At 33.4% G+C, this 22901-nt stretch overlaps 1 protein-coding gene across 2 annotated transcripts in view; it reads left to right on the forward strand.

Annotated features, from left to right (window-relative positions):
• DYNC2LI1 (dynein cytoplasmic 2 light intermediate chain 1) overlaps positions 1–15741 on the forward strand; it is a 1063586-nt gene extending 1047845 nt beyond the window's left edge. For both annotated transcript variants that reach the window (XM_044075072.1, XM_044075070.1), the window contains one exon: positions 15589–15741. The gene's annotated coding sequence lies outside the window, so the exon portion shown is untranslated. The remainder of the gene's footprint in view (positions 1–15588) is intronic.
• Positions 15742–22901: the final 7160 nt, after the last annotated feature.

Below are 22901 nucleotides of genomic sequence, written 5' to 3' on the forward strand. Positions count from 1 at the left end.
ACTGTGGGCAGTTTTAATATATTATCTATTAATTTAAGTGGATTAAACAATGGTAACAATTCATTAATGCGATATCTAAAATTAAATACAGAAGATAGTATATTCTTGCCAGAGACTCACTTGATAGATAATTGTACACAATATGTAAATGACTTAGGTTATGAAATGCTATCATCAGTCTCTTTAACAAAAAGAGTAGATGAACTGCTATACTTCTGAGAAAATCTACAGGGAATTTTAACCGCATATCTAGTATAGAAGATACAAGTGAAAAGAGGAAACCTAAAATGATGGCATCAGCTAAAACACTAAACAGATGGGTTAGTAATAATAATTTAGTTGATTTAATAATAAATGCAGAAGATAAGTCATTGTTCTTCACCTATTATTCTTATGTGCATGGGATACAAACTAGTATTGATAGGAGTTATGCCTCTACAGATGTACTTAAAAATGTGAATTATTTTAAAACTATTCCTTGTCCTTTATCTGATCATAATTCACTAAGTGTTTATATATTAATGGATATCAGTAAATTTCAGATTATTTATAGAATTACAGTATATGTGATGAAATTAAAAGAATTTAAGAGTTACCTTAAGGAGCAAATCAATATTTTTTTATCTTTGAATGATAATGATCAAGCTGGTGAAGTCGTATCTTGGGACTCCTTAAAAATGTATATTAAAGACAGAATGGGATGGTGGGTTAATAATAAAATGAAAGAATGGGATAAAGAGTGGTTAGAAATACAAGATGAACACAGAAAGCAAAGTTTGAATAACAAACAAAGAAATTCATTCGTACTGAAGTCATTAAAAATTAATGACAACATAAGTAGAAATAGCTTTTGAAAAAATAAAATTGCACTGTTATGCGATGACTTCAAAAAATCTAGATAGATTAGCTAATAGAAAAAGGCACAAATCAATAATATCCAAAATCCTAACACTAATAACCTTAATTCAGAGATACAGGAAATGCTTAATATTTTTTAAAAAAATCCATGAGGATGTTATTAAAAATATTAATCCTGATGAATGTATAATTGACAAGTTTTCAAAAAAAATTTACTAATAAATTTAATGACCAACATATATTTCTATTCAATAAGCCATTTACCCTAATAGTAGTTAAAGAAGCTTTTAAAAAGGGAAAAATGGTAAAGCTTCCATTAAATAGTTTAGAATTACTCAGTAATAATTTCAGGATAATTCAGAGTGACAAAATAATCCCTCCCTCATGGAAATGTTTTGTAATCTGGCTTATATTTAAACAAGGAAAGCATAATACGTTAGTTTCCTGATATAGACCTATTTCATTATTAAATGTAGACTATAACATGTTTACCTACATCTGTGATACAAGATTAACAGATATACTAGATGAATTAATTATTTGTACTAGTTATCAAACCCTTAGCTAATAGTATAAGAAGCAATGAAAAATTGATGTATTCTCAGTTAAGGATTATCAAACTAAAATACAACTTTTTGTGGATATTTTACTAACTATAGGATATTTAGATTATTCAAAGAAATAGATAAAATTGAAAAGTTTGTAACAGTAAAACTGAAACTTTAGTGTTGAATCACTTGCTAAATAGTAAGTTTAAATATATATAACTGGGAAGGAAAAGAACTAAAATATTTAGGAATAAAAATCTATCAAGATGTGAGTAAAATTATTAGTAATAATTTTGAAAAAATAATTGAAGAAGTGCTACTTATTAAAAGTGGAATTAATTTTTTTATTACTTTTGAGGATAGGTTAGTAGTTAAAATGATTATATTACCCAAGATGTTTTATACACACATATATATATATATATATATATATATATATATATATATATATATGGGTCTACTTTTAAATCACAAATTCTCACTACATCGAAATTCATACGATCGAGATGAAAACATCAAATCCTTAGAATCCTGAAAGTTTAAATAATCAAACTTCACATTCTCAAAAATCCATTAAAATACTAATGGAAGATCTTTAAATATGTGACTACCCCTTTAAATATATGCAGTATGCCCTTAGGGAAACGTCAGAAGTGATCTTTCACAGTACACAGTTTATACCAACAATGCAAACAAGTACAGTGTGTTAAAACTTATTATACTGTTTATTAATGCACCTTTAATAATCCATTATAAACACTTTAAAACTATAAGAAGTTTAGTCTTTGTTTTATAAATGTACCTCACAGACCTTTCTCACAGAACTAGACATAGCCTAAGTAATTGACAAGTGAAAACTGAATATCATACTGTGGAAATGACTTCAAATGCTTTTTTAACTTCATTTTTGCAGGTTGGCAAGCCCCCTGTACCCTCACAACCCCCCCAACTTAAATATGCCAACTCCAAGATTGCACTATTTTCAGGAAAAGGGCAAACTACAATTAATAATGAAGATTCATGCCACCATTAATATGTATATTAATTTTCTTTCACTGATTGTTGGATGGTGGCCAGGTTATGTCTGAGATTTGCTACTGTCTATCCAGTGAGGCAGTTTGCTAATACAAAGTGTGTAATTTGCTGCTTTTGTTTGACATGTATTCTTAATGTATACCTGAAAGATTTGCTATCCTTTTACCAAAGCACTAAATCATCACTAAGTCAATTGTTGAGAATTATGCTGAACATGTGAACACCTGGGTGTGAATGCTATATATATATATATATATATATATATATATATATATATATATATATATATAGCATTCAACAGATTTAATATCTGACAAAAATAAGTTTTAAAGAAAATAGAAAAAATGTTAACTTCATTTATATGGTATCCAAAAAAGCCAAGAATTGCTTATAGAAATCATATAAGATTAGGGGAGTATGGTGGTATTAGCGTCTGAGATATAGACTCTTATTTGATTGCTGCAAATTTTAATTCTGTTATTCTCTGGATAGACTCAACTTACAATAGTCAATGGAAAACCATTCAGGAGCAGATGATATTAAATTCTTATAAGTTTATCAAGTAAGATAATTTAGAAATATGTTACAATCCTTTCATCTAGTAAGTAAAATTTACCTTAGAAGGAAATTTATTTCAATCTGTAGACTCTGCATATATGAAATCAATTTTTAAAACAGTTAAATATGTTTTTATAACTCCATTAATATCAGAATGGACAATTTTGTGCTTTCCTATTGCACATGCTTCTAGATTTAAGGAAGCTCAGAATAAATTTAAAATGAATTTACTAAAAAGGAATGCATTAATATGGTCTGATTGCTTTGCAAAAGGACTATTTAATGAAATAGTATAAGCTGGATGAATCTGTTAACCAGTTAATATTATCCTTTGGTAAGAAATTAAATGAATTTGTAGCTAATATGAATGAAGAGGAACAGAATAATATCCCCCCCCCCCATTATATGAATATATGAATGCTATCATCAAAGGTAAGTTGACTGACAAAGGAAGCTTGTCAAAGTTAATAAGTTAATTATAAATAATAATGATAATAATTTTGATGCAAAATTCTGGAACGTTTTAGATAGTGACTTTAGTAGATGGTAAGAATAATACAGTCAAATTTTTTTCAATTTATACTGGAAAGTTTTTATGTGGAAATATATATATATATATATATATATATATATATATATATAATGTTCGTTACCCCATAACATCTCTAAGTTTAATAAAATAACTTCTTCAGTTTGTTGGAGATGTAGTAAAGATATAAAAGCTAATTGGTCACATGTTATGGATTGTGAACATTTAAATATATATTGGGAAGAGATAAGTATATTTTTAAGGGGTTATGATGTGACAGGTTTTCCCTAACTAGATCACTAGGTCAGTAATGCAAATGGATGTTACACTTTCTGTATGTGTAAAAGCCAAACAACAAAAGCATTTTGGAGTCTTTTGGCAGTTGCTAGAAATGTTATTACAAAAACAAATAGAAATCAAACTCAGTTCCTACATTCAAATAATTTTTAAATTTAACAGCAATACTATGTAAAACTAACAAAGAAGTTATCAGAATAAAATTTAAAATGTATAAATCTTACTAAGACTTTTAGTGGTTGGGATAGCCTTGGAATGTTGCTGTCAAAATACCAAGACTATTAATGTGTTAAATAAGAAAAAACAGCTCATAAAATAAATGAAAGTTTATTCCAACAACTCAATAAAACATTCAGTAAGCACTTTCATCTCATAACAGAGACTTCTTTAGATTCATTGAAGCTTGAAACAAAAAGACCTTAAATACAAAATGTCATAATTGAAACTTAATTACACAATTATTTGAAACTTAGATAAATAAACAATTAATGATTGGCTGTCTTCCTCTTTAAGACCACTTTAAAATCTTCTGTGTCATTAAGCCCATGAGGGTAGCATGCATCTAATCTAACCTGCCATACATACTCCCTCAAATCAAGTCCTCCTTCAGCATTAAATAAAACATCAACATTTGTTACCTGATCTAAAACAATAACTTTAAAATCAACTTTACAATTAATATTATTAAAATGCTTACCAAATGCATTATTGCTACTTTTAGTTTGAGTAGCATATAAATGATCATAAATTTTCAAATGAAGCTCCCTTATAGTTCTGCCAACATAAAAAAAGTCGCACATTAATTGTATAATTAAGTTTCAATTAGTTGTGTAATTTTCAATTATGAGAATTTTGTATTTAAGTTCTTTTTGTTAAAAGTTTCATTCATTCTGAAGAAATCTCTGTTATGAGATGAAAATGTTTACTGAAAGTTTTATTGAGTTGTTGGAATAAACTCTTAATGTGTTAGTTGTATAAGATTCCCTTGATGATCCAATGTATTCCTAGCATTGTATAACATGATGTTATGTTGAATTTCTTCCCTTCTGTGTATATATTGTAAATATGTTAAATTAATACATTTTTTCTTAAAAAATAATTAGTTAAATGTAGTCTTACATGTGCAGAATGCAGTGAAAGTTGCCCAGTTTCATTAACGCCTCTAAATTTGTGTTTTTAAAAAGCTGTAAGTGTAATGATTACTGAAAGATGCATCAGCAATTGTATTACCCATAGAATCAGGTCTGATTTTGGATATGACATTAATGACTCCATTTAAGATGGATTATGAGTAGTTTGTATAACTTATGGTGATCTTCATAAGGGTCGCTGCTGCAGTAGCCTAATAAGCCATATGGGTTGCGTCCTGTACAAGATACAGCAGCTGGACAGCTTTCAAAGCTTTCAGGGCACTTTCATGTGCCTAGATCGTTAGGTAGCTTGAACTAAGTTGAATAAATGTCAGATTTGGGTACCAAGTCCTTTAGAGCTTTCCTACTGCTGAAGAGAGCTCTCATCTTTGGGCTTTTGAAGATTGATGATTAGCTAATACTGTTCTATTGCTGAACAGATAAGTTGCCTTTAGGGGAAAAAACTTCCCCTTTACATTTTATGACAAAAAGCTTTGTTTTTCTGTGCAATGTATTATTTTTAGCTAGGAGAAAGTGTTTTAATGATTGTCACTTGACTTTTGTACACTTAGAAATGGAAGCATTATTTTTTTACTTGTCTAGTACAAAAGTTACTAAAATTAACTTTAATGGACTTTCTCTGTGGTACTGTGTTGTAACTGAGACAAAGTTTTTTATTTATTTATTTTTAATGCAAAGTATTTGTTTTTACTGTTGCTACCAAGCTTTGGTTCAGCCTTCTTTCTGACACAAAAAGAGAACTACCAAACTATTGTCAAGTATCTCATCCACAAGGGGATGACTCTGCCTTGGCCAAAACTGGGCCATCGGCCCACTCATCATTTTCCTTGGATCTCACTGGTGTAGTCCCCAAAGACACTATAGACCAGGAGTTTGACATGTTCTCTTCAGTTGTTGGAGTGTCCTTAGCAGGCAAGGAAAAGAAGAGGCAAGGAATGCCAGAAAGCTGTCCCCATCCCCTAGGTAGATTTTTACAGGCAAACATATGTCTGTTTCTTCACATTTTCTTGTCAGAAAGAACCAAAAACTTAAACATATATCTTCTCCTGTCTATGTTACCTTGAACAGGAGTAATCTATTGGACTTAGCTCAGGGTTTAGGGCAGGCTTTTGATCCTTCCTGTGTGATTGTTTCTGATAAAAGAAAGAGGGATTCTTTATTTTCGAGTTTGAAACTCAAAATGATTCTGAAAGCACACATTTTGTGTCATCCCCACAGAATTCTGATTCAGATTATGAGAAGAGTGTGGCTTTAACCAGCAATTTTGAAGGAGTCTCTTTCTCTGAAACTATTTCTAGAATGCATTGGTTGTTTAAGTGGAAAACAGTGATGTTTCTCCATTTCTCAGGAAGTAACTTGTAACAACTGGAATTTCCAGAACCTATTCTTATTCCTCCTGTTCTGTATGCTTTAGAAGATATTTTTGTTAAAGCCTGCAATTTCCCTGACATCCAGCCTGATGCCCCCAAGAGATCAGACAGACTTTATAAATATACTCTGTTTTTTCACTTTTTATACACTCATGTGAAATCTGACCCAGCAGTTGTTGCTTTTGTGAATCCAGCTGCTAACAAAAATATGGCTAATACTAATCTTTTCCTTTTGACAAGGATGGGAAGGCTTTTGATACATTTGGGGAAAATGTATTCTTCTTGCAACACTTGTTTTTAGAATTCTCAACTCTCAGGCTCATATGTTGATGTTATATTGTGAGGATATGAGGAATGTTTTGGCATATGTTTCCTCTGTTGATTTACAGTCTGTTTTATGAAATTTGGTGTCTTCTGTGCCTCAAGTAATTGCCCACTGTTTGAGAGATGCTTATGATTCTGCTGATGCCACTTCCAGCATTGCTCTCACTGGATCTGTTATGAGGAGGTTTGCCTGGCTGCATCCTCAAATCATCCTGTGGGATGTCAGAAATGAGATTTATGAATTCTCCCTTGGGTAGCAAAGTAGTTTTTGGACCTTCTGCTGCAGATGTCATTAAGCAGTCTGATGAGAGAGGGAAGCTAATTCAAGGGATCTCTCACATGTTTCAGTCTTCCTTCTGTAAGTTTGTCAGTGGATTCAGTGCTCAATCCACAACTTTCTTTAAAAAGCAAAATAAACAGTCCCAGCAAGCTGATGTGACACATTTTTAAGTCAATGGCAGGGAGGTTCCAAAAAGAAAGCAGCAAGTCCCCAGAACAAAGGGCAGTCTAATAAGTTAGAATCTCGATGGCAACACCCAGATCTGCTCTGAGGTACAGCACAACGGCATAAAAATTAGAGAACCAACTGATATTGCCAACATCCTGGCAGATAGGTTCAGTGCTAACTTTACCCCCCCCTCACCCCCAAAAGGGCCCATATCTGTACAGGAAGAATGCAGAGTCCCTGTAATTACAACTACGCAGGTAAAAGTTGCACTCTCTAAAGCCAAAAACGCAGCATCCATGGGACTGGACAACATCCCAGGCTGCGTTTTGCATAAACTTCAGAACGAACTGGCTCCTCACTTAAGCACCATGTTCAATAATAGCCTTGCATCAGGCTTTGTGCCCACTGAATGGCGCACAGCAACAATTATCCCACTCCACAAAGGGGGAGCCACCACAGATCTCGGGAACTATCGACCTATTAGCCTGACCAGCCTGGTCTGCAAGGCCATGGAACGTATCATCATGGAACTCATAAACAAAGATATTGGTAACCTCCAAACTCTGGATCCTACCCAGTTCAGGTTTGTGAAAGGCAGATCATGCCTCCTGAACCTGATCGACTTCTTTGAGGCAGTCACCAAAGCCGTAGATGAGGGTAAGGTGGTTCACACAGCCTATCTTGACCTCGCCAAGGCTTTCAACACGATCCCCCATTCTGGAATTATAGCTAAACTCACTAAACTAGGTATAAATCCCTACAACACAAGATGGGTTGCCAACTGGCTCACTGACAGAACCCACCCTGTAAAAGTTGCAGACTCCAAATCTGACCTCAAAACACTGACAAGTGGAGTACCACAGGGTTCCTTCCTGGGACCTCTCCTGTTTGGTATCTACTTTTCTGAAGTACAGGCTAACACAGAAGGCTTCTGGCTAATGAAGTTCGCAGATGACTGCAAGCTAGGAGCCATAGTCAAGTCCCCAAATGATGTGGACATCCTACAGAAGGGCCTCGCTGAGACAGCTGCCTGGTATCAGAGCCATGACCTCAGGCTCAATGCCAAAAAGTGCAGTGTCATCCCCTATAGTAAAAGCTCTGTACCCATGAATTACCACATAGGCAGCAATCTACTTAACACCGAATGCGTGATAAGAGACCTTGTGACCCAGGTGGACAGTAGTCTCTCCTTTGATAGTCACATCACCACAATTGTCAGGAAGTCCTTCTATGTGGCATACCTCATCTTAAAAGGGTTCTCATCCAGGAAAAAAGAGGTCATTGTTCCCCTCTATTCGACACTCATTAGACCCATTATAGAGTATAATGCCCCTTTTGGAATGTACCTCACAAGACATCAGCAGCAGCTGGAAAGGCCACAGAAGTACCTCACAAAGAGGATTACTGGCCCTACACTGACCGCCTCAAAAAACTCCAGCTTTACTTTGTAGCATATCACCTACTCCGAGGTGATCTCTGCCTAACATATAAAGCTATGTTAAACCCAGAGCTGTTGGACATGCTACACTTAAAGAAATCCCAATCCCTCCGAGCTACACGCTCTAGGGACCTAAACCTTGTCATCACAATAAACAGGACATGCTGGAGGGATAGATTCCTGCCCCAGAGACTTCCCATACTCTGGAACAGGCTACCCATCTATGTCAAGCAAAGTTCTTCATTAGCACTCTTCAAGAAAAATCTTGATGAGTGGATGGGAAATAGGAAATACACCCCGTGGATCACTTCTGTGTCTCTGCTCGACAGTGGCACAGGAAAATAACTTTCTTGGGTGGCGTAAGCCAGGGAACCTTGTTGGCTAGGCTTATGTAGGCCCTTGGGCCAATAGCCTAGTACCTACCTATGAACCTCTGAACCTTTGACTGTTTGAAGGATTTTTAACTCTCTCTCCATTCCACCCTGGCATTCCTTTAATTTTTTCAGAAAGTCAGAACATCTGTTTCTGTCTTTGGCAACAGATTGTTTTAGACAGATGGGATCTGAGTGTAATCCACCTGGGTTACAGATGACAGTGGGAGCTTTCTTCCCTTTTGAGGGATTCCTCCTTGCCATTCAGGCCAGGCTGTTCTTTTTCCCACCTGTCATTCAGCATATGCTTCCTTAGGGGGTGATAAAAACTGTCCCTCCTCCTCAGTTAGGGGCAGGGTTTTATTCCAAGATGTTCCTGGTGCCAAAGATAGAAGATTCTTGGAGAGCAGTTATGTATTTTAATTTTCTAAATCAGTTTTTGATAGTTCCCATGTTCAGAATGCTCTCCCTTCATGTTTCCCCCATTCCCAATTTGTGTTTTCTAGTGATCTCAAATTTAAAACATGCATATAATCACATTCCTATAGAGCCAGATTTCCTGTTCTTAATTTTTTTTATTGAAAATTTTAACAGTAAAACAATATATGATAATAGAAATATTGTACAACAAATATACATGTCTAAAAGAACAGGAATAAACTACAACTGAAATAACTATTTACAATGGTGTTTATTATAAAATAAAGCTTTTTAAATAGAAAAAAAAATGTGATAAGTGTACTTGTTAGTTAATTCTTAAAGTCTGTTTATCCACCAGTTATTTGAATTTCAATCATATATTATATGAAGAATTGATTCTAGATTTTCTTGTCATCATGATAAGTTCAAGATGACAAACTTCAGTTGCCAAGTGTACAAATTCCTTCATAGTAGGAGTGTTTGATTCTTCCCGTTCCTGGTGATGACTTTTCTTACTAATGTTAAGATACTCCGTAAAAGAGGGTACTTTATCTTGATGAAAAATGTGATAATAGGTTTATTAAATAAAATAAGAGACTCGGTCAGAATAAATTTATCATTAAAACTGTAAGAGAAAATTCATGTTATCCCTACATGTTTTAAGTTTTATACAGTCATAAAACATATGCTGCCAGTCAGCTTTAACATTTAGTTTACATCTTCAGCATCCTATGTTTTTATTATACATCATTTCAACTTGATGTGATGTGATAAAGGTTCTATATAAGAACTTCCAAAAGAATATCCTTTACCTTTATGAGGAAGTTTGTTTTGAAGATTGAAGTATTAGTTTGTTATCATCTTCACTTGGGGAGTTATTATTAACAAGTCTAAAATAATCCCAATAGCTTTCTCTGTGACACACTTGATTTTTTAAGTACCTTATATATTTTAGATAGAAGTCCCTTTCCAATTATATTCTGGTGCATTAGAATAATGAGTAAATCAGTGAATATGGGGAAAGAATGTCTAACTACTTGTTGCATTACATTAATCTTGTGTTCAACTAATCGTCTACAATTTTCATTTTCTAACCACATGTCTGTGCGTAACTCAAACCTATTAATGATATGGTCAACATTTTGTAACTTCCCATTGTCTAGTAATTGATACCAGTATAACACGTTTTTGTCTTTAAATGCAGTCATTGCTGTTAAATTAAAAGCATTAATACTATTTTGACCATAGGCAATTGGAAATGCAAAGAAAATCCATGCTTTATACCTGCTTTAACAAAATTGCACAATTCGCCAACAACAGCCCCTATAAAACTCACCATTGCAAAGCCCTGAAACAACTAAACTGGCTTGAACTCCCCAATCTCCTTCTCTGTAACCAGTTCATACACCTGCTAATCTATAAGATACTGTACCACCCCAAAAAAACCCTGCATTACAAAACCTAATACACCATCATACCAATACTAGGGTTGTACGTTCCAACAAACCGCTTCTTCAGGTCACTAAGTCCAGTAACTCTGCAGGGGCCTCCCTCTATTCTAACAATATTGCCACAAAATAGAACACTCTCTGCCCACTAATATAACAGCTGCAACATCCTTATCTCAGTTCAAGAAATCTCTAGAAACACACCTACAAACTAACAGGGTTTGCCATTGTGACATCCCAGGCTAATTCTACTCTATCTTACACTGGCTCACCCCTATATAAATCTTTTAGTTAAATCTCCGCCTTCATTTTCATTCATTAGATTTCTCTTATTCTTGTTAGTCTCACTTCTCTAGCTTCACCACTCTTCCAACTCTCCTCCCCCTCCTCCAAATAATGATAATTAAGTATACTCTATAATATCATATCATTCTGGATATGTCTACTGATGTACAGCTCACTCAATAACTTTATCATTTATGCTTTATTCTTATGTAAATATATCTCTACTGATGTACAGCTCACTGAACAATCTTAGCTTAATTTTGTTATTCCTATTCTTATGTAAATGTATGTAATTCTTATCAGTTAATGAATTAAACAAAAAACGTGATGGGATATAGACGAAGCAAGTATTAACAAGAACTTCCAATAAACTCAAAGTCAGTTCCAACGAACTTATTCCAAACAGATATCCACAGATAAGCGCTTTCGCTATGCAAGCTTCCTCAGATCTAAACAAATTGGATTAACATAAGCTGAGGTATATATACATAATTTAAATCAATTAATTTATCAAGTCTTAAAGAAACATACCAAATTTTACCTGATAAAAACTTTTAAAATGTATAAAAACTATTGATTGTATATAAGAAATACATAAAAAGCATAGAAATGCGTAGAAGTCTATATGAATGTGAAGACATATAAAAAGAGAAAAGAAATGTATATACACGTATATGTGTGCATATGCATAACTAACTAACATTCCTACGCTGTCTCAGTTTCGGTTTTATGGAAGCTCTTTCATTAAGCCATAACCCCCTGTCAGCTCTTAAAAGAATAATCCATTCACTTTCTTTACTCTCAGTATATGTCCTAATATCACCACCTCTCCTATTCGGAATAATAATCTCCAGAACCTTAAATAAAAACTTATGAGTATTTCCACATAGGGTTGTATGTTTTGCTAATGCATTGTGAGGTGAACCTTTCTTAATGTGTGATATATGTGTTCTCTGACCCTGTCTCTAAGTGGGCGATTTGTCTTGCCCACATAAAAAGACGAACAAGACTGACACAGAGGTGGTGATATTAGGACATATACTGAGAGTAGTTGATTTAAATTATGTATATATACCTCAGCTTATGTTAATCCAATTTGTTTAGATCTGAGGAAGCTTGCATAGCGAAAGCGCTTATCTGTGGATATCTGTTTGGAATAAATTCGTTGGAAATGACTTTGAGTTTATTGGAAGTTCTTGTTAATACTTGTTTCGTCTATATCCCATCACGTTTTTGTTTAATTATCTATTCTGTTGTCTGGGATAGTAGCGTCTACCTGATCCAGCAGCGGCCATGGAATTTTTTACAATTAATGAATTAGTCACAGGTGCTGTAACTGGAGCTTTTACCCCCGGGGCTCCACTGAAAAAGAACTTGTGTCCAGTCGGACTTTCCTGGTTAACAAATGTAAAATAAAATAAAGTAAATAATAAAATAAATTTATATTCAGGGTTCCTGAAAATAAAACATTTAAAGGAGGTTATTATCATATTAATATAATAAGTGTTAATTGGTTTGTTTTTGTTTTCTATAAAGTAGTCTTTTACTAACCAATAAAATTTATTAGTAGCTATTTTAGTATGATATAATTTTGTTAAATTATTGAATTTATACCAAATACCTCCCAGAATGTCTTCCCATTTGGCATTATAATTGTTGTTTAACCAATAAATTATTGTATTAACAATTGAGGATAAGGAAAATAATTCTAAATATGGAAGACCAATGGGGGGAGTGGGAGGGATAAAGATTGTATTATATAGAGAATTTTAGGAAAGATAATAATTTTAATTAAGGAGAGTTTCTCTCCCATAGTGAAAAAAATATTCCATTTACTAAGAGTTTGTTTTATGGAATTTAAGTTTTTATTATAATTAAGGGTTGTTATATCTGTAATATTATCAGACAAGATTATCCCAATGTAAGTGATTTTACCATATTTCACAGTGCATGTGTGTAATTTCTTACCTATTTTATTAATATTGTATTTAACAGGTAGCATTTTAGTCTTATTCTCATTAAAACTGAGTCCTGGTTTCTTCTGGAATATTTCTGTTGCTTGGAATACTGCAATGAGAAAAGAATTGCAATCATTCAAATATAATAGGATGTCATCTGCAAATAGTTGTGTTTTGGGGATTAAGTCATTATTTATTAGTGTGCTTTGTTTTATTTGATCTTGTATGATTTACAAAAGGTTCCATAATTAGAGCAAAAAGCAATGGGGACAAGAGACAACCCTGTTAAGTACCTTTAGTAATTATATTTGATTGGGAAGTATTTGCGTCTATCTTAATGTATGCAAAGGAGTTTTCATAGAGAAGTTTGATTAAGTCTAAGAAATTGTTTGTAAAATTAGATTCCTCCAGTACTAATAGTAAGTACTTCCAACTAACTGAATCAAATGTAACACATTTGTACTATAAATACTCAGAGAGCCTCCTAAATATAAACCACATTGAATCCATTCTGCATTACAGACACCCTAGTATTTTTTTTATTATTATTTTCACTTTGTGATAAAATAATTACTGACTGTCCTTCTAATCCTTCCTTTCCAAGTTTAATATCCTTACTTTGCTACTAGAAGTTGTGTTTGTTACATCCTGTTTTATTATTATTAACTGTGATATCTCACCTTTGTATTCACTTGCATTTCTTTCAGTATACTGTACTTCATTTAATTAGTGTAGTTGTCTATGTCTAGCATTTTAGCAGTGTTCATACTTTAACTACATTCCACTTAATATTTAAATCTGACCTGTATATTCAACCTTATTTAACCACATGATATTGTAAATAATGTAATTTATCACTGTCAAAACATCTTGCTTTGCTTAGCTCTCAACTTATGTATACAGTTTTGTACAATGCTGTATCTTCTATTGTATGTACTTGTTATATGTGGAGCTTTTCTACCCAGGCCTCCACTGAAAACTGTCTGACTTAGGCCCAGTGGACCTTCTTGGTAAACAAATGCAAATAAATAAATAAATGCACTATTGATACCCAGACTAACCAAAAATAATTATTTTTGGAATTACTAGTATAATCAATTATGTATAACATTTTCTTGATATTATCATAGGTATTTCTGTTCATTATAAACCCAGTCTGATCATTGTTTACCAGCATTGAAAGAGAGGCAAAGATTGCCATGAATATTTTGTAATTTACATTTAATAATGAAATTGGTCTATATTAAGAACATTGCATTGAGTCATTGTTAGGTTTTAAAATTGGGAATATTGGGGGTGTATTTCAGGATGGCAGTACCTTTGTAAGTCCTTTAACTATTGAAAATACCTCTAGTAAAATAAATAATGCATCCTTAGTCATTGTTTTGTATAGTTCAGGTATTATGCCATCATTTCCAGATGCCTTATTGGATTTTAATTTATTAATTAGAATTTTGAGTTCATACATTGATATAGGTTTGTCAGTTATTTTATTTGATCCTCTGACTATTTTCAGTATATATTTTTATCAATGTTTTAATTATATCTTGTGTATCCATTGTTGGTTTGTGTTGCTTAATCTTATTAAAATTAGACCTGAAAACATCTTCCATTTCAGTAACCTTTTTTTTACTACTAGTGGGGTATAATTCTTTGATGTGGTTAGATTTAGCAATCACTTTTGATATAGTAGCAAGTTTATGGGTGGATTTAGGATTTATGGAATGGCTAGTTATTTTGATGTTTTCTAAATTTATCATAGTTTTATGTTGTAAATTTTCTCAATTTTTACTGTTTAAGCTATTTATTTCTTCTGTTATTATTTCCTTTTTGAGTATCTAATTTTAACGTATCACTTTTCTCCTGTAAATCTATCAAGAGTGTTTGCAAAGTACCTGGCTCCTGCGATGTCCTTCTGCAGAATGCAAGATATTCAGAATTTTCCATGTATGGATGACTTGCTTATCTTTGCAGAGTCTTTCAGATGTCAGGAATCTCTCGTTTATGTAGGGGATCTCCTACTTAGGTTGAGATTCCAAGAGAATGTAATGAAATCATGTCTGACTCCTCCTCATAAGATTGTTTCCCTGGTATGTCTCCTGGACACTTCAGTTCAAAGAGCTTTTCTTTCGCAGGAAAAACTAGAGTTGTATTTAGATTTATTCCTGTTTTCCACTTAGACTATCATCTCAGCAAGAGAATTCCTCAAGATTTTGGGTTTCATGGATGATACATTCCCTGACATTCCAAATTCCATTTTTAGTATTTTTAAAAGGGGAGATTTTGTGGTAGAACCACCATATTTCTTTAGGCAACTACAGCAGTGATCATTTAAGCGTCTTGTGTTTGTGCAAGTGTATTTCCACAACTGTACTTTGTTTATTCATGTGACTTTAGTTTTCCGGATAGCAAAAATTTATCTTAAGTTAGCTTTTTTGTAGTATACTTTAGCAAAGACCTTCTTTGTTTCTGCATTTTTTAACAGTTTGTTTTAATATAATTTTTTAATATTATCTAACTTTTTGTCTTTTCATTTCTTCTTATTTTTAGGGTCGAAAAAAGGTGCATATATGGATTGTTCTAACATTCCAACAAATTCATAGAATGGCTGTCAGCAGTGTTTTCCATTTGGTTTTGGAAAACTGTATGATCTTTTCTTTGAGAGCTGTTTTATATTTTCTAATAAAAGTGTTGATTCTCTCACATTGTTTTGCTTGTTTTGCTTTTGTTTACAGATTGAATTGTAATGATTAATTGATAATCCTTCTAATGAAAGAATGCTCATTGGCCATCACTAATTCCTGAATTAGAACTGCAAAAGACCAGCAACCAGACTTTTATTATTCAAGCTAACCTTTGTATGTGCCTTTTAAGTTTGTTTTTTATTTATTTTGTAATTGGGTATGTGGACTCTTTCCCTGTGTGAAATGAGCTCCAGCTGAGCCTGCAGTAGTAGTTGCTGTAAACAGTAGAACGTATATACATCTCTACAGAATAGAAAGGTTGTAAAGATGCAAAATGTCGAATAGAAAATAAAAGAAAAACAACAAACAGTATGATGCTTATTTCATTCTTAAAGTCTGGATATTGAGGTTATTGACATAAACGGTGTATCTGTTACTGACCCTTGCTATTATATGTTAATATTCCTTGTAAGGAAGTCATTTAGCTAGGTTTCACATGCTGATAGTATTTATCACTTTGGCTGTAAGCAGTAGTTTAAAATAATGGTCTAATTAGGGCAAGGATGTCCTCATTATTTGTTCTGAGATCATAAGATGAGGTTCTTATTATTTCTGAGGCCAGTGGTGACATTTCTTTTCATTTATTGCCTTGTAAGGAGAGGCATCTAACAGTTAACATGCTCTTCCTGTGATTGGCAAACAGCTTGAATTTTTTCCAGTAAGTGACAGTGGAGTTTTTTGTCATTGAGATTTGTAAAGTAAAATATTTTGTCTCTTGCTGTTTGTGTGAGGTGAGTATTGCATGAGGAATTTAATGTAATGGGGGGAGTACATCAGTTTGGAAAGTAATATGTTCTTTGGTAATGCTTTTCTAGTTTCATTGAAGATTATCCTATAAATGAACTTTAGCTTTTGTATTACTTTATCAGATGGGTTTCTGTAAGTGCTTTGCATGAGACAGGGGTCCAAAGTAAGTTTATTCATTAATCTGATTAGTTACATTGTCTTCTGGGTCTTGAGTTTGAATGGTTTATTTGTCGTGGAGTTGCAAAGAGCTTAACTGCAGAGTTTTGAATTTTGATATTTAACATATTTTGTACACGCCTGTTCAGTGTTGTGTTAATGTGTTCCTGTAGCTGTGTTTGTGGAGTAAGGTTTTTTTTTTTTTTTAATGGTAAAGGAAAAAGTGTGCCATCTGCATACACTGTGAAATCAGTGGTCAATAATTAGTTCACTGATCTGACTGACAGGGACAATAAAATGCGACTTAGCATGAGGTTTTGAAGGACACTGGTAGTGTGCCTTAATCAAATAAAGTACTGCCAATAGTTACTTGTAATGGTGGTTTTTTGTAAGTAATTGTTGAACCATGTGAAAACCTTGGGGTGAGCTTATTTAGAAGAAGAGAATGGCTGAGAACATCAGATGCCTGAGATACACCGGTGAACATTCCTCCTGTGAGTATTCCAGTACTTTTATTGTACGTGGTGTTAGTGACCTTATGCATAGCAGTGAAGATACTGACATAACCCCATGTTGATTGCCTGCTAGGAAGCTGTACGTACTTAAATGCTCAATAAGTTGCTTGTGTATCAATGTTTTTCAAATATTTCAGTTAGCGAGCATAGGTTCATGTCGATCAGTCAACAACTCCTTAATTTAGTGCCGATCAAGCAAAAAGAAAATGCCAAAACAACCTTCAGTGAACATTGGAAGAATTTTTTTTTTTTTTTTGCAGGGGGTCTAATCTCACTGCAGCCCTCATGTGGGGAGACATCTACACACGCGCGCACACACACACACACACACACACACACACACACACACACACACTCTAACTTACATATACCTAATCCAAGGTCACACAAGAGTGGAGGAAAAAGAAACCTTGGAGGAAAGTGATTTTTGCAGGTGGGCAAATCCCACTGCAGCCCCAATGTGGGGACACATCCACACATACATCCAAACTTAAATATACTTAATCCAAGGTTACACAACAATGGAGGAAAAAGAAAGTTTCATGTCGATGAAAGTTGTTTTGCCCAATTTTCTTTGCTTAATTTGCACTTGCTTAAACTAGTGCCGATTGAGTGAAACAGTCTCAGTGAGCATTGATCACTGATTGCACTGTAATCCTAACTGTTTGGGGTCTGGAGTAATTTTTTGACTGGAATTGCACAAATATGTTTAAGTGAAGAAGCAATGAAGCCTGTAGTTAGTGGAAGATATATGAAAGTGATTTGCTTATGTTTGTTATGTCAGGTTTTAGATATGCCGGGTGGAGTTTGTAATGCTTAACATTAGCTTTTTTGTCAATTTTATTAAGTAGTTTAGTACAGATATAGCTTGAATTTCACAGATATGGCAGATGGAGATGAAGCCTAACTGAGCAGCTAAGTTTGGTGGTGGATTGTTAGTGGGTGGTATGTCATGGAAGCTGTTAGTGGTTATCCCATTGGCAAGGGGAATGTCTTTAAAGTCATTTTCTGTAAGAGTATTGTTTGTTGTGTGCATTTGAGTTTTGGAGTCAGCTATTTCTCTGTTAAGTCTTTCATAGGTTTGCAAAAGAGTTTGGGAGAGGAGATCAAAGTGGTCTGTTTGTTTTGGAGAAGTGGAGATTAGCCATGTTTGTTGGAGCATCCTTCTTTTTTAGGTTGAAATATTTTTTGTGCAGTACTCTGTATTTACTTCATGGACCAGCCTTGTATATTGACAATGTTTTATAATTTATCTCAGAAAAGCTTTTATTTCTGTAATGAACCAAGTGCATATGTGTCCATGTAGCCTCTTTTGTGTTGCTGGGAGTAATTCATTCTGTATGGCAGATAACTCCCTTGTGAAATTTACCAGGGATTTTATCTATCATTTTCATTGTACATAAGTGACAAATCTATCCTTTCAGTGTAGCAATTTAGGTGTTCTGGGAATCTTCATCCTATGATATTATGGTACAGGAAAGGCTTTAAATGGCCAACTGGAGAGTGGGTCACTTTTGTGCTTTGCTTGGATGGATGGGCATGTACACCAATGTGGTACTGTAGTAAGGATTTGGTTAATTGTGTTAAGATTGCTGCTTTTATTTCATTTGATGGTGGTATTGAATGATTATATGAGGTCCATTGTACATATTAGTCTGCTTAGTTGTGAGCTGTCAGGACTTTGTGTATTAATATTGATGATGTGTAATATAATGATAGTTTTGATTTTAGAAGTATGTATTGCAGGATTTATTCAAAGAGTTTGACGTTGGAGGATGGAGGGATATAAGCTATTCCTGCATAGACGCTGGTGCATATTCATAATTTTAGATGCACTGTTAGCCACTTTGGGACATTATCTTTTATGGTGTAATCTTACACATGGTTATGATTGTGACTTCTTTTTGTTGGCCAAAAGAAATGTACTTCTCCCTATCTTCTTGGCAGGCCTGTTGTCTGTAAGAAAGATATGATTTTATAACTTTAATGGAGGTAGATGGGCAATATTCATTCTTAAGACTCAGTAACACTTGATATGTCAGCTTTTTCAGTTTTAACCATGTGTCAGTTTGAGGCCATTAAATGTTTAGGCTGCTAATGTTTACCTGATTTATTTTTTGGCCACTTGATCATGAATAGGGTGGAATGGTGGTAGGGTGTATATAGGTGCAGAGTTTAGCTATATGTATCCTGACCTTAGAAGTTTTGTGAGAGCTTTGTAAGATTGAAAGTGTAGTTTTGTAAGAGGTTAATTTATAGAATTAGACACTGATGGGATAGTTTTGTAGTAGCTGTATTTGAAGCTGTAATTGTTGAGGTGAAAGAACTTTTCAGTACAGTAATGTCAGGAAGGTCATTGGATGACATGATTGCAAAGGTGGAGAATGTGTTGGAAATGGTATCACAAGGAGATGCAGTATACTAAAATAGGTGATAGGAAAAGCAAAAATCCTCAGACATTGGGGATTATGAGAATGGGCAGGCCTTTGTCGCATAAGCCAATCCAAATCATAGGAATCAACGATGTGAGCATGAAGGTTGTAAGAAGTCACATTCAGTCTCATTTGCTTCATCTGAGGGGGTAAACCATAGTGATGTGCACGATAATGATGTTAATGAACTTCCACCATTACCACCAGTTTAACAGTCTTCAGAACACAAACACCATTTTTGGAGTGGAGAAGATAGTTACAAGGAACAGTTTAACTGTAAATGGAGCAGGAATGGCTTCAATGGATATTACAACAGGAGTAACCAGCAATGGACCATTGCTATAACAACCTTATAGCAAAAAAGGTAGATGGCATTAATGACTTTGTTACAAAAAATGTTAACATGGTTGTACATTTTTCAGGTTATTTGTCAGATGAACAGTTTTTCATTTTAAATTTAGGGTTGAAGTTCATTCCCACTGTTGTTCCTAGGAGTCATGTTTTAAAACAAGAAGCATTTCATTTAATTTGTAAATTACATTTGAAAGTACATTATACGAGTATGATTAATTCAGTAGTAGAATGTTCAGAACAAGATTCACTGAATGATAGTTTTTATTCTTGTTGTTCGGACTTTAATGGGAGTTCCGAACATTTGATGGAAAATGCATATTGTCTTATTGACACTTCCTGTGTTTCTAATAAAAGTAAATTTATTCCCCCTTTTATTAATGAAATTGTTTCATACTTTAGCTCAATCGTGAATCTTCCTTTAAATGAGATTTGTAAAAATGTAAGAAAAGATAGAGGTAACATTAGTTACAATTTAACATTAAAAGAATGGAAGGCATTACAGGAACATAAAGGTAGAACAGACCTGATTATAAAACCGTCTGATAAAGGTAACAAAGTTGTAGCAATGCATGTATCTCAATATCATAAAATGTGTTTAGATCATTTATTGGATAAGGAAATTTATGAAACTAGTGAAAATAAAATATATGAAGGCGCTGTAGGGGAATTTCAAAATTTATTATGACATGGAGTGATGTACAGAAAAAATTTAATAGTGAAGGATGTGAGTTTGCTACTTTTTTGTCTACCTAAACTACATAAGAGTGTGCATAACCCACCAGGAATAAACCCACCAATTATTTCAGCATGCAATTATTTTCTTCACAATATAGGTCTTTTATTGTATGAGTTACGTCTTCCCCATGTTCAGAAAATTCCTTCCTACATCAAAGACAGCTTTGATTTTTTAAATAAAATTTCTTCAATAGTGTGGAATAAGAACATGTATTGGCTAACCCTAGATGTTAAGAGTTTGTATACATCTATAAAACATCAAGATGGGTTGCATTCTTTATTTTATTTTTTAGGTGATAATCCATTGTCTAGTTATATTATAGATTTGATAGATTTTTGTTTAAGATATAATTTTTTCTTATTTGATAACCAACTTTATAGACAAAAACAAAGCGTGGCCATGGGGGCACCCTTTACCCCCATGTATGCAAATATTTTTATGGCATATTTTGAATCAGAGTATTTATATAAACATAAATTTATGAGGGAACATGTCAAATTTTATTTTTGTTCTATAGACGTTTTGATTTTTATTTGTGAAGGGGCGAGACCAAAGTTACAATTCTTACAATCTCTCCTTTGATGGGCTACAGTTTGGCAAAAGGATGACATACTTGGATTTAGTGTTGGTTGGTACACACAGGAAATTTGTTGACGGGAGCCAATATCTCCATGCTTCTAGTTGCCATCTACCCTACCTTATAGTGGCAGTAGCATATGGTGAATTTTTACGATTGTCCAGAATTTTTAGTGATAAGGAAACTTTATATCAAGAAATTGCACAATTGGCTAAAATGTTTTTAATTAGAGAATACAACCTTGATATTATTAATGAAGCTAAATGAAAAATCAGAAGAAAGGATGAAGGAGAGACTACAATGGAAAGAAATATAAGTGATGAAATAAATATTGTTAGTAAGAAGGTTAAAAGAGAAAAATGTATTTTGTTTCTGCTTATAATATCAAAAGTGAAGAGATTTGCAACATGGCCAAATATTACTGGAATTTTTTAGTGAGCGATAAAGTTTTGTGTAATATGTTACCAAAACAACCCTCAATTTCTTATAAGAGGGGAAGAAACTTAAAGGACATATTAATACATGGAAGGTTTGTTTCACCAACTGTGAATATAAGTATTGTCCCTAGGTGTATGGGAACTATAAGTTGTAAAAATTATTGAGTGTATCAGCGAATAGTATGTTCTTTTGACTATATTAATAAGATTAGATTTACACCAAAAGGTGCATTTTCATGTAATACTAAGGGGGTGGTTTACACTTTGAGGTGCCCTTGTGATTTGTTCTACATTGGGGAAACAAAAATATCATTTACAGCTAGATGTACGGAAGACATTAGGGATATTAGATATAAACATAATAGCGATTTTTTACTGCAAAAAGGTAGTATTTTAGAACAGATTAAACTTCAAAGTGAGAATGAAATTTTATTAAAAGAAAAACTCATATAAAGAGTCTTTATTTATCTTAAAGTATGATACACTGGCCCCTTTAGGGTTTAATGTAGAAGTAATTTGGAAATATTTTATTTAATTATTTAATTAACACTGGGTTTAATTGAATAATGATGGAGTGTTTTTTGTATATAAAGCATTGCTTGTATGGTGATTTTTGTAACTCCTTGAAGGTTTTTATACCAAGGCATTAGAGAGAATAAAAAATACCTGTGGATTTATACCAGTTTGCAGCTTGCAGTTTTTTGGATTGTATTTGCTTATGGATCTATACCAGTTGTTTGCAGTTTTTGAGAGATTTTGTTTGTGGTAAAAGATAGGTTGTATAGTCTGTAATTGTGAGGAAGGATAGCGGAATTATTGTAAGTATGGGTGAAAGGCAGATTTAAGTATTTTGTAAATAAATAGCATACATAATATTCATAAGTTGGTGAGCTGGATGTTTGTTTTCTGTAAAACAATTATTAGAACTGAAGAAAAAGAGATATGTAGTCTATCAGGGGGAGTTTGGGGATTAAAGGAGAATGGAAATATGAACTGCTATGAGAATTATATTACTAGTGTTCACAAGTTAGTAGTGTTAAGGGAGATTTATTTGCTATAAACATAGATAATAAGGTTAATTTTCAGTAGCTTATTGGAATAGTTTATAGTATTTAGGTAGAATTTTACTGAGGGGCAAGGTAATGTAAAACAAGAGTCATGGGAG

This window comes from Protopterus annectens, chromosome 6.part0 (assembly GCF_019279795.1).
Source record: "Protopterus annectens isolate FY-2018-M chromosome 6.part0, PAN1.0, whole genome shotgun sequence".
NCBI classification, from domain to species: Eukaryota; Metazoa; Chordata; order Ceratodontiformes; family Protopteridae; genus Protopterus; species Protopterus annectens.